A 9,197-nucleotide genomic window follows, 5' to 3' on the forward strand; every position below is an offset into this window, starting at 1 on the left:
ATTTTTTTCATTTACTTTTCTTATAAATAACAATATTGGAAGCCCTTTCACCTTACATGCTTACTTAAGACAGTGGAGCAGGCATATCCAGAGGAAAGATCTAGATGAATTGCAGCCCCATCACAAAATTCATGTATCTGTGACTAACAGCTGCGTCATAGTTAGTACAAGGGTTTTAGTAGATATCACTGTTGTAGGAGCATATGTGGTGTGTTCCAGGCATAACAAAAAATGGCTTGAAGCAGCATGCAGAAAAAAGTTGAGTTGAATATTTATGGAAATTTTAAACTGTGTAAACTGTATAAAATTGTATTTCTGTAGGCCCAAAAATTTTACATAATCAAGATTTTGTTATCTTGCAGTTTCTAAATTTTGCAAAGCATTTATGGAAGCTGGAAGCCAAATCAGAGACTACAAAAAAGAACCTTGGGTGTTTTGATAATTACAAAGAATTCATGGCCAGCTGGAAGTCAGAGTAATGTATACTTAACTGCTTTGAATAGTCTGTGTTTTGCATGTAGTAATCTGTGTGCATTTGCTCTGATTGCTCAAGGGGAAATAATTACAGTTTATGAAAGATTGTCCATTATTCCCCAATTAGAGAGAAAATGCATTCTGTAACAGGGAAAATCTGGCTATTTTGTAAACTTTGAGAGAAACCCTTCCTACTGATGTAGTACTCCATAAAAATCACATTTGTTATTCACACAAGGTGCTACATAAGCGAGGGGTCAAAATCCCATGAATTTTTAAATACATCTTGAATTGCTTTGAATTTACTACAACATTTTAATTGAACATGAGATAGCATATGAACTGCAAGGAATCCATGCTCAGTTGTGGTTTTCTTTCTTCCTCCATAACCTAGGGTTAAAAAAGACAAGGACACAAAAGAAAACCACCCCACAACCCCCAAAAAACAAACAAACAAACAACAACCAAAAAAAATCCCAAAACAAAAACAAAACCACACCCCAAAAAATACAGTACAAGAAAAAATGCAGTTTACTCCTCAGTTTCTGACCCAGAAACAGAATACACAGTTTCAACATTTTCTTTCCCATCTTTTTTTTTGTCTTGGGGAGAATATGTGGAACACAGTGTCCGTGTTTCATATCCCTGTAGGACTAATGTAGGCAAGGCTCCAGCTCCAGTGCTATTTCCAGTCCCAGTAAGCCAAAGGGTCAATTTCTTCTATTCATACTTTAACTAGCTAATTATAAAGTTTATGTTAAAACTTAGTTTAGATGGTAGCATACACAGATTTGGAATAAGGGAATTCAGTCATATATGAAATCTCTTGCTCCAAGGAAGATCTAACAGAAAATATTTCTTAGTGATAATAAAAAAAAAGTTATAACAATCAAGATCTCTGCACCATCATCCTGAGGCAATGCTGCAAAAGCCTAGTATCTATTCTGAGCCGCATTTAAAGATGAAAGATGCCCCCCAGTTTCTATTCTGTATGTGTCCTAAAAGGAATAGTATTTCTGGGTCTGACACTGGTATTGATTTTTATTTTCCCAGTGTCTGTCCTTCATTATTTTACAGATAATAATATTTTAGTCCAAGGTTTAAGTCTCCATGATTCCTTCTGTGCTGTTCACAATGGAGTTGTACTTGTGGTCTATAGAGACAAGCATGTTCATTCCTTGACAAAACAGGAGGAACACAATTCCAAGTATCAATTGTCAATTGTACATTTCCAACCATTTCTCTGTTCCCATGAGAAACATTATCTGGGTTTACCCAGTGTCATAAGGCCTTCCTGTTTGAATAAAGCTATGACCTAACCCAGAAAGACAAAATTGCTTCTCATTTCCTTGCACTAACTTCATACTTGCTTCAGATTTGAAATGAGACACAAATGGGCCAAAATCTGCACCCTGATTTCTACTGAAAAAGAGCCTGTGTATAAAAGTATTTAAATTGGATCAGTCTCAGAGTGCTGAAACCAGCCTGCTGGAAACCTTCATGTGCACTGACAAGTCAATCAAGTTATATTTTGAATGTCTTTCAGTAAGTAAAAACCCAACCCATACAAAAAAACAAACCAAAACCAAAAACCCAACATGTTTTTAAAAAAGATATTGAGATGAACTTAAAATATTACAGGTCTTCTGTCAGTTGAATAGCTATGGAGTCAAGCAGATGTCTGCAAGTACAATCAAAAGAATTTCTATTAGGCTTTCTCTTATGAAAAAAAAATAAGTACAAATGTTTAAGGGGGTAAGCAGTGGATTTTAGACAACAACAACAAAAAAATAATATAAGAGCCCCCAAACAAATATCAGGTACAGGTCTGGTGATAATCTGTTGTGTATTGATCTAGTTGCATACAGCTTCTCAAGGGAAGAGAAGATATATGTGTTAGCCTCAGGCTCCTTAGGCTTGTGAAATTGTATATCTCTCTATCTAAATTATTTTTACAAGAATTAGTATGCATTTTATTTATTACATAAAAGATATGCAATCCAGATATGGAGCGGAAGAAGGAAAATAATAGTAATTTCTTTCTCTTTACACATGATGTTTTCTATTTTGCTTATCTGAAAAGAGTAAAACATGTATTATCCTTGCCCTCCTTCAGGCTGTGTTACTATTCAGAAGTAGTTGTTTGGGGGACCTTTCTGTCTTGCTCTGTGATGACTCTAGGACCTCCCAGATTGTATTTTTACACCAAATTTCTAAGGCTTTTTAGTGATTCTATACAAATCATCTGTATATGATCCCCAAAGATACAGAGGAATGTCACACAATTATTCACACAGTATCATCTTCATAGGAAGAGGTAAGTATTCCTGGAGTATTATGCCAATGTATCACAGTTTTTAACTCCCGTGCACCTTCACATGCAATGTGCTCTTTACTGTGTTATTAGTGCAAGAAAGATCCTACTTTTTAAATAAATGTTAAATTTTAGGGGCATTAACAATCTAATTCATACTAATAGACCTATTTGTGCATGCATGCATGAAAAAATTTGCAGAATTAAAATAAATTCTTCATATTCAATATTCTACATTTCTGTCTTTGAGGTAGTAGAGCCTCATAAAAATGAAGTGAACTTATGTTTAAAAAAAAAAAATTGATTGGTGAGGAAAAAAAAAGTAAAATTGCATGGCAATGATAAAAAAAATCAAGGTAAAAGGATGAAGGGAGAACAGAGATTTATGTCTGAGTGCTGGATACATATCTGAACTATTCAGGGTCATGAAATCTGTGCTCTTTGGCTGAAAGCACAGCATATTACTTTAGTACTGTCTCTCAGTCTATTAAAAATCCAACTGTGAAAAAAGGTCAAATGAGAACTGACAAAATTACTTAGATGCTCCATTTGATGTTGCCGTTGTTTCTTTAGTTCAACTATTATTTTTTATCACCTTAGTTTCATGGTCCAACTCTTTTGAAAACAGTGGTAGAAAATAATATGTATATCATAATGCTAGGATAATTTTGTAAACTCCGTGTAGGCTGGGTCTGCTACCTTATTATAAATAGCAAAACAGGACAAGATCTTAGATCCCTGAATTTCAAGTGCCTGAAGACTTTTGAAATGGCTAAAAGCAGAGCTTGAGCAGTCCTGGACAAACATTTTTGTTAAGAACCCAGACTCTGTATCATTCCCCTCCTCCTCTAATACCTGCAGCATTCATTTTGTATCCAATCCCATTGTAGTTTCTTATCCAAGTTTTTCAAGGCCATGAAGCATGGATGTTGGAACATTCCTTATTTGTAGCTTCACAGAAGACAAGTCCACAAATACCTCTTCTATGTTCTCTCAAGACATGAACAAACTTCCTTTCCAGACAGCTTCCTGAGGCAGTTTGCCCCAAATTCTGTCAAAAAATGTACAGGCTGCCAATTTTAGAAAAGACAAGAGATTCTAGTTACCATAACATTTTGGATCCCTTGCTGCACAGAGATAAAGACAGTTATGCTGACTGTAAAGTGCAATTATTTTTTCTGGTTTTCAAATATTTCTTTGCTTGGAAGGGAAATAGATAACCACATGATCGTCAGATTGACTCTCTGCAAAGTGAATCCTTGCATTACCATTTTATGATTACATTAATTATTCTGAGGTCTTTTTCCTATACAGTGTTTTTATTGTGTGCAAGTCTGCTTTTTTATCTCTAAGCTAAAGAAGCTACACTTTGATAAACAAAATCATAAGCAAAAGTAACTGGAGACAGATGATATAAAATCTACGTTGCTTATTCTCTTGCATTTCCCCTCAGAATCCACTATAATTTAGGTGAAATAGATTTGCTTCCCTGTCTGTCCTGCCCCTGGCCCTACAAACATGTTGAGGTACTGAACTTGCCCAGGTTTCAGCCTGACCCCTGCTCTGCTTGTGGCCCAGATCAGTTCAGATCTAGGAGCTGCAAAGCTCTTCCAGCTCTGGACATGGACTCAAGGAGGTGGTTGAGGTTTCTTCAGGTTTAAACATTCTTTCTTCTGACACAGTTTTATTTTAGTGTTTCAGATATTCTGGTATCCCTTTCCTCACTCCTGAAGCCATCTTCACAGATCCAAGAAGAAAATTGACATGGATTTTATGATACTGTAAGTGATAAGTATAAAATTAACCAAAACCACAAACCAACTATCTAGTAAAAAGACAAGTGTGATTCAAGTGTTACCATGACATGTCTCCAGGGAAGGTATATTTTATTCTTTGAGTCCTGAGTCCCTTGGCCATGACAGGAGTCTGAGGAGTACTTTGTAGAGGTCTTGCTTGCTGAAGCCACTTTTGTCAGGATCACAAAACAGTTTAATTATATGCAGCTTAAACATCTTATCTACTGATCAGACAGGACAATCTCTGGAGGAAATATATATTGAGTCATCCTCTGGAGATGTCTCTTTTTCTTCGACAAGTATTGAGTTATGGATCCTAATGAATTATTAAGTCCTAATTTTCCCTCCTCTACTTCTCCATGTCTGTGGCACCAAGTCCATGGCAAAGTCATGTCCTTGAAAGGCAAGTCCTTCTCAGAGAACCAGGCTGACCTTGACAGGTTGGAGTCAGCCCTCTCTGGCCCTGCTCTCTTGTGACTGTTGCTGCTGTGGGTTAATTTACATGTAGGTGACAAAAGAGAAGCTGGTGAAATTTGAATTGAAGACTAGCAGAAGGAACCAGAACACTAGTAAACAAAAATGTTTAAAAAGATTCTTCCTCCTGTGGATTAAGACTGTGGAAAAAGGCTAAGGGAGAAAGAGCGATTGCATGAACAGAGAGAGAAGAAGCAATTCTTCATTCTGACTGTTGTAGTGAGTGGCAAACATGAAGTCATTTCCTTCTGAAAATAGAAGGTGGCGAGAAATCACCACCATTACATGAACTTTAGAGACACAGCTTCATCTATCAGTGCTACCTGAGTATTAGTCTGTTACAGTTTTCCACTGCTCACTCTTTCTTCCACCTCTAGAGAGGTAGGGGGAAAAACAAAAAAAAGAACCATAACAAAAGCCAAAACCAAAAAAAAGGAGGAGGAGGAAGAGGAAAGGGAAAGGGAAAGGGAAAGGGAAAGGGAAAGGGAAAGGGAAAGGGAAAGGGAAAGGGAAAGGGAAAGGGAAAGGGAAAGACCTGAGTAATAAAAAAGATTTGCCATAGTAGTCAGATTAATTTCTTTTTATGGAAACTGGCTGCCTCTTAAGGTTATCACAGAGCTATTCACTGAAAACCCCAAATCTGTACTGCAGGGCACAAAACCACATCATAAGAAACCATGATCATCTGCTAGTGATACATTGTAGAATCCTTTTCTTGGCAGGCACTTTGAGGTGTCGTCTCACTAGAAAGACAGAGTAGGATAAAAGTCTTCACTCTTTATGCACCTATGCAAGACTGTAATTTCCAACTCATATGGAAAAAATAATTTTATACCTCACAGGTCTATTGCAACATAAACCATAATGCCACACAGTAAAGAGATTTTTTAATTTTACCACTTCAAAGCTGCCATTTTCGGTTGTGCTGTGTTTAGAATAACATCCTTCTTGCATATTCTGTATCAGTTTCAAAATCAAGAGCAAAAGCTGCATTAATAGCCTGAGGATAGAATGAGTTATTCACTTCTTCATGTGCAATGTCATTCAAATGACATTGCACATGGTAGGCAAACCTAATTGATATAAAGTCGAAAACACCCACATGGTAGACAGGACAGTTTTCAAGAAAGTTGCAAGAGCTTGACCCTACTTACAGACCTTCACAATAGTTGTTTCATAGAATTAATCAGAGGGTCATTACTTATTTCGCTGAAATATTCTGGTGCTTCTTTTCTCCTCTCCAAAGTTAAAATATGGGTGGTTTGGGTTTTTTTAGAGGTGATTACAGATCATTTCAGTGCAAGCCTGCTAGGAAGCAATACAGAAGATGTCACATTTTTTAAATACAAATATTTCAGGCTGAAAATTAAGAGATGAGGCTCATTTGCTTTTGCCATGCACTTCCTCAATTTATGTGATATATTTTGCCTCATTAAATCTGCAAGACAATAGCAAGGTTTTTTTGTTTCTTTTGCCCTCCTTAGTATCTGTTCTATACCATTCCAATCTTCTTTTTAAAACTGCTTTCAAAATAAGTAGTATTTAAATATTTTTCTTTCTATAGGAACAATGTCACAGGATTTCAGTAATTTCCCTGATTTTTATTTTTTTTTCCCTTCAACCCTGGTTAACATGTCTTTGATTTCTGGTGGATAAGTGAACATTAAATCACAGAAGAATAAGTGTACGGAGAGATACATGCAGTGGGGCAGAATTATTAAATATCTGCAAAGATATTTAATGCTAGTTTTCACATGCCATTATAAATATTCTTTTATTATTCATATAGTTTTATGGAACATTTCTTTACACCAAACATAATACCCACCAAAATTAAATTAACAAAAATTCCCTATATTTAAAAAAAACAGCAGCATATCTTTCTATGCTAAACTGAGGAAGCTTTCCTTATACAAAAATAAGATAAATTACATGGAATAAGTACTGCACTCTCTTTCTTAGTTTGCTGTTACAAAGCACAGAACAAGATCACCTTTTCAAGACTTTTCAGAAAGTGTTAGTATAAAACTTAAAGTTTCTGTATTTACATGTTTCATGTTTGCTGGGTTAGTTTCTCTGAACCGTCTTGTGATCAAGGGAGAGCCCAGCTATTTGCATTTCATAGAGTATTTGCATTTCACACCAATGAAATAAGTAATTTATATTATAATAGAATTATTTTTATTATCTTTTTCAAAATAAACCTTCCTACTGGGACATAAACCTAATCTGCCAGTCTTTCAAAATATTAATTTGGCTTACATCGAAAATAATTTTAGGGATAATACACTCTTGCACAAAACGTTAGCATGGCATTAATACTCTTGTTTAAAGGTATCATTAATGTTCTCTTGCTCTGTCTTTCCTTTCAGAGTAATTGCTTCTCTTTGGACTATCCAAGAGTCTCACCCATAATACTAAATAGATATCTTCCAGGATCTATTTAAGCAGTAAAGAAGAAGATAGCTCTTTTCCAGGGAATTTTTGAAACAGTCTTGTTTCATACTGGGACCTTCTTATTGTGGTAGGGATTCTCTAGCCCTCATGGGCTGGATAAAAATGGTGTTATTTACCCATATATAAACATCTGAGTGGCAACAAAAAGCTGACAGGATTCCTCCTTCACATTCACTGTTTTGCTCTTATTAATTTGCTAAGAAAATCTGTTGCAAATTTTTATACACTGTGACACTAAATTATACAGTCTGAGACATTCACATATATCTTTGTTACAGTATTAAAATAATTTCTGTAATTCAACTTACATCAAAAAAGAACCACTTATACAGTAAAACAATTTAAAAGAACTAGCTAAAAACCATCTAAAAGAGCAAGCTAATCTAGTAAGCGGTTGTGGCTTTGTGTATCTTTGTTTTCAACATTTAGAAAGTGTAATTAACTATATCAGGTTATACAGTGCATTCTACTTATCTTTTAACTTCTTGAGACTGGTGAATGTAACCACTTTATCTTACAAGGGTATTGCTCTTCTTCTTGGATAATATACAATGTTACAATATTGTTGTACCAAATCCTACTCTTCTCCATCCTATTATTTATCTTTCTGTTTTGATATAGTCAAATAAAGATTGTGCAATAGAACAATCAACATGCAATGTGCTGTACATAGCGTACATGGTGATTATGATTGAATTATTTAGAATTTGTCCCTGCAGAAAAATACACTTACTGGGAATTTTTTTTAAGTATTGTTGCAACTATGCTGCAAAGCAATTTCTAGAGGTTACAAATCTGTATCTTAGAAACAAAGTTATTTTGCTCCTCATGTGTACTAACAATCTACAATTATTTTCTGAACAGGAAGGAGTAATTTCTTTACGTATTTAAAAGTTTTAATTCTTTATTTTCTTGCAACTATGGAGTTATTGTCTATTTTTGTTTCATCGTGAAACTAAGCCAGAATCTGATGTTTGAATACCAATCTGAGTATAGTCTGAGACCCACACAAAATCAGAACATATAGTCTTATACTGCCTCCTTATATGAGCCACACGTTTCACGCAGCACTTTAGCTTGGTAAAGTCTTATTCTAATTTACTTTTATTTAGTTGATCACAAATTAGAGAAAGTTGAGTCTAGATGTCAGTGAAGTCAGTGCTAACCAGATCATCTTTGTTTCCTCTACCTTGCACAGCCAGGGAGAGTGGTAGAGTGGGATTTATATAGGCAAGGTGGAGTCCTTTCGGTTTGGTACCCAAAGCCTGTCCTCATTGAGCCCTTGCAGCCTGGAGAGAGACTGTGGAAGTGTGAGAGGTCATTTGCATCCAGCTCCTGTAGTAGGGACACATGACTACTCCCATGAACAATGATGAAGAAAAGCACCAAAGTCTCTGGGACTTACCAAAAGAGAACTGCTGAAAACCAGAATTTTCTGTTGCTGCTGTCTTCACCAGCCACAGCTAAAAGTGATTCTACCTACAATTCCTTAAAAAAATAGGAAAATATGAAGAAACTCAATAAAATGTGCATGCAAATGAAATTAAATTGGTGTAGATGCCACCTGCCACATTCAAGTACACAAATCACACTTAATTCTGACATTATTTTTTTCAATGGATATAGAACGTCTCTCTTTGTTTCGCTATTTTTTCAGGTAAAAAATGTGCATAGTAGGAGCT

General features: G+C 35.5%; 1 long non-coding RNA gene across 1 annotated transcript; it reads right to left on the bottom strand.

Annotated features, from left to right (window-relative positions):
- Positions 1-1,017: 1,017 nt before the first annotated feature.
- Positions 1,018-8,992, bottom strand: LOC146444617 (uncharacterized). Its single transcript, XR_014850034.1, has 3 exons — positions 8,921-8,992; positions 3,644-3,839; positions 1,018-2,155 (listed from the first exon to the last, which is right to left on the bottom strand). It is a non-coding gene; the product is annotated as an uncharacterized LOC146444617 (long non-coding RNA).
- Between the last annotated feature and the right edge of the window lie 205 nt (positions 8,993-9,197).

Source organism: Lichenostomus cassidix, chromosome 1 (genome assembly GCF_008360975.1).
Source record: "Lichenostomus cassidix isolate B80296 chromosome 1, HeHo_3.0, whole genome shotgun sequence".
Classification (NCBI taxonomy): Eukaryota; Metazoa; Chordata; class Aves; order Passeriformes; family Meliphagidae; genus Lichenostomus; species Lichenostomus cassidix.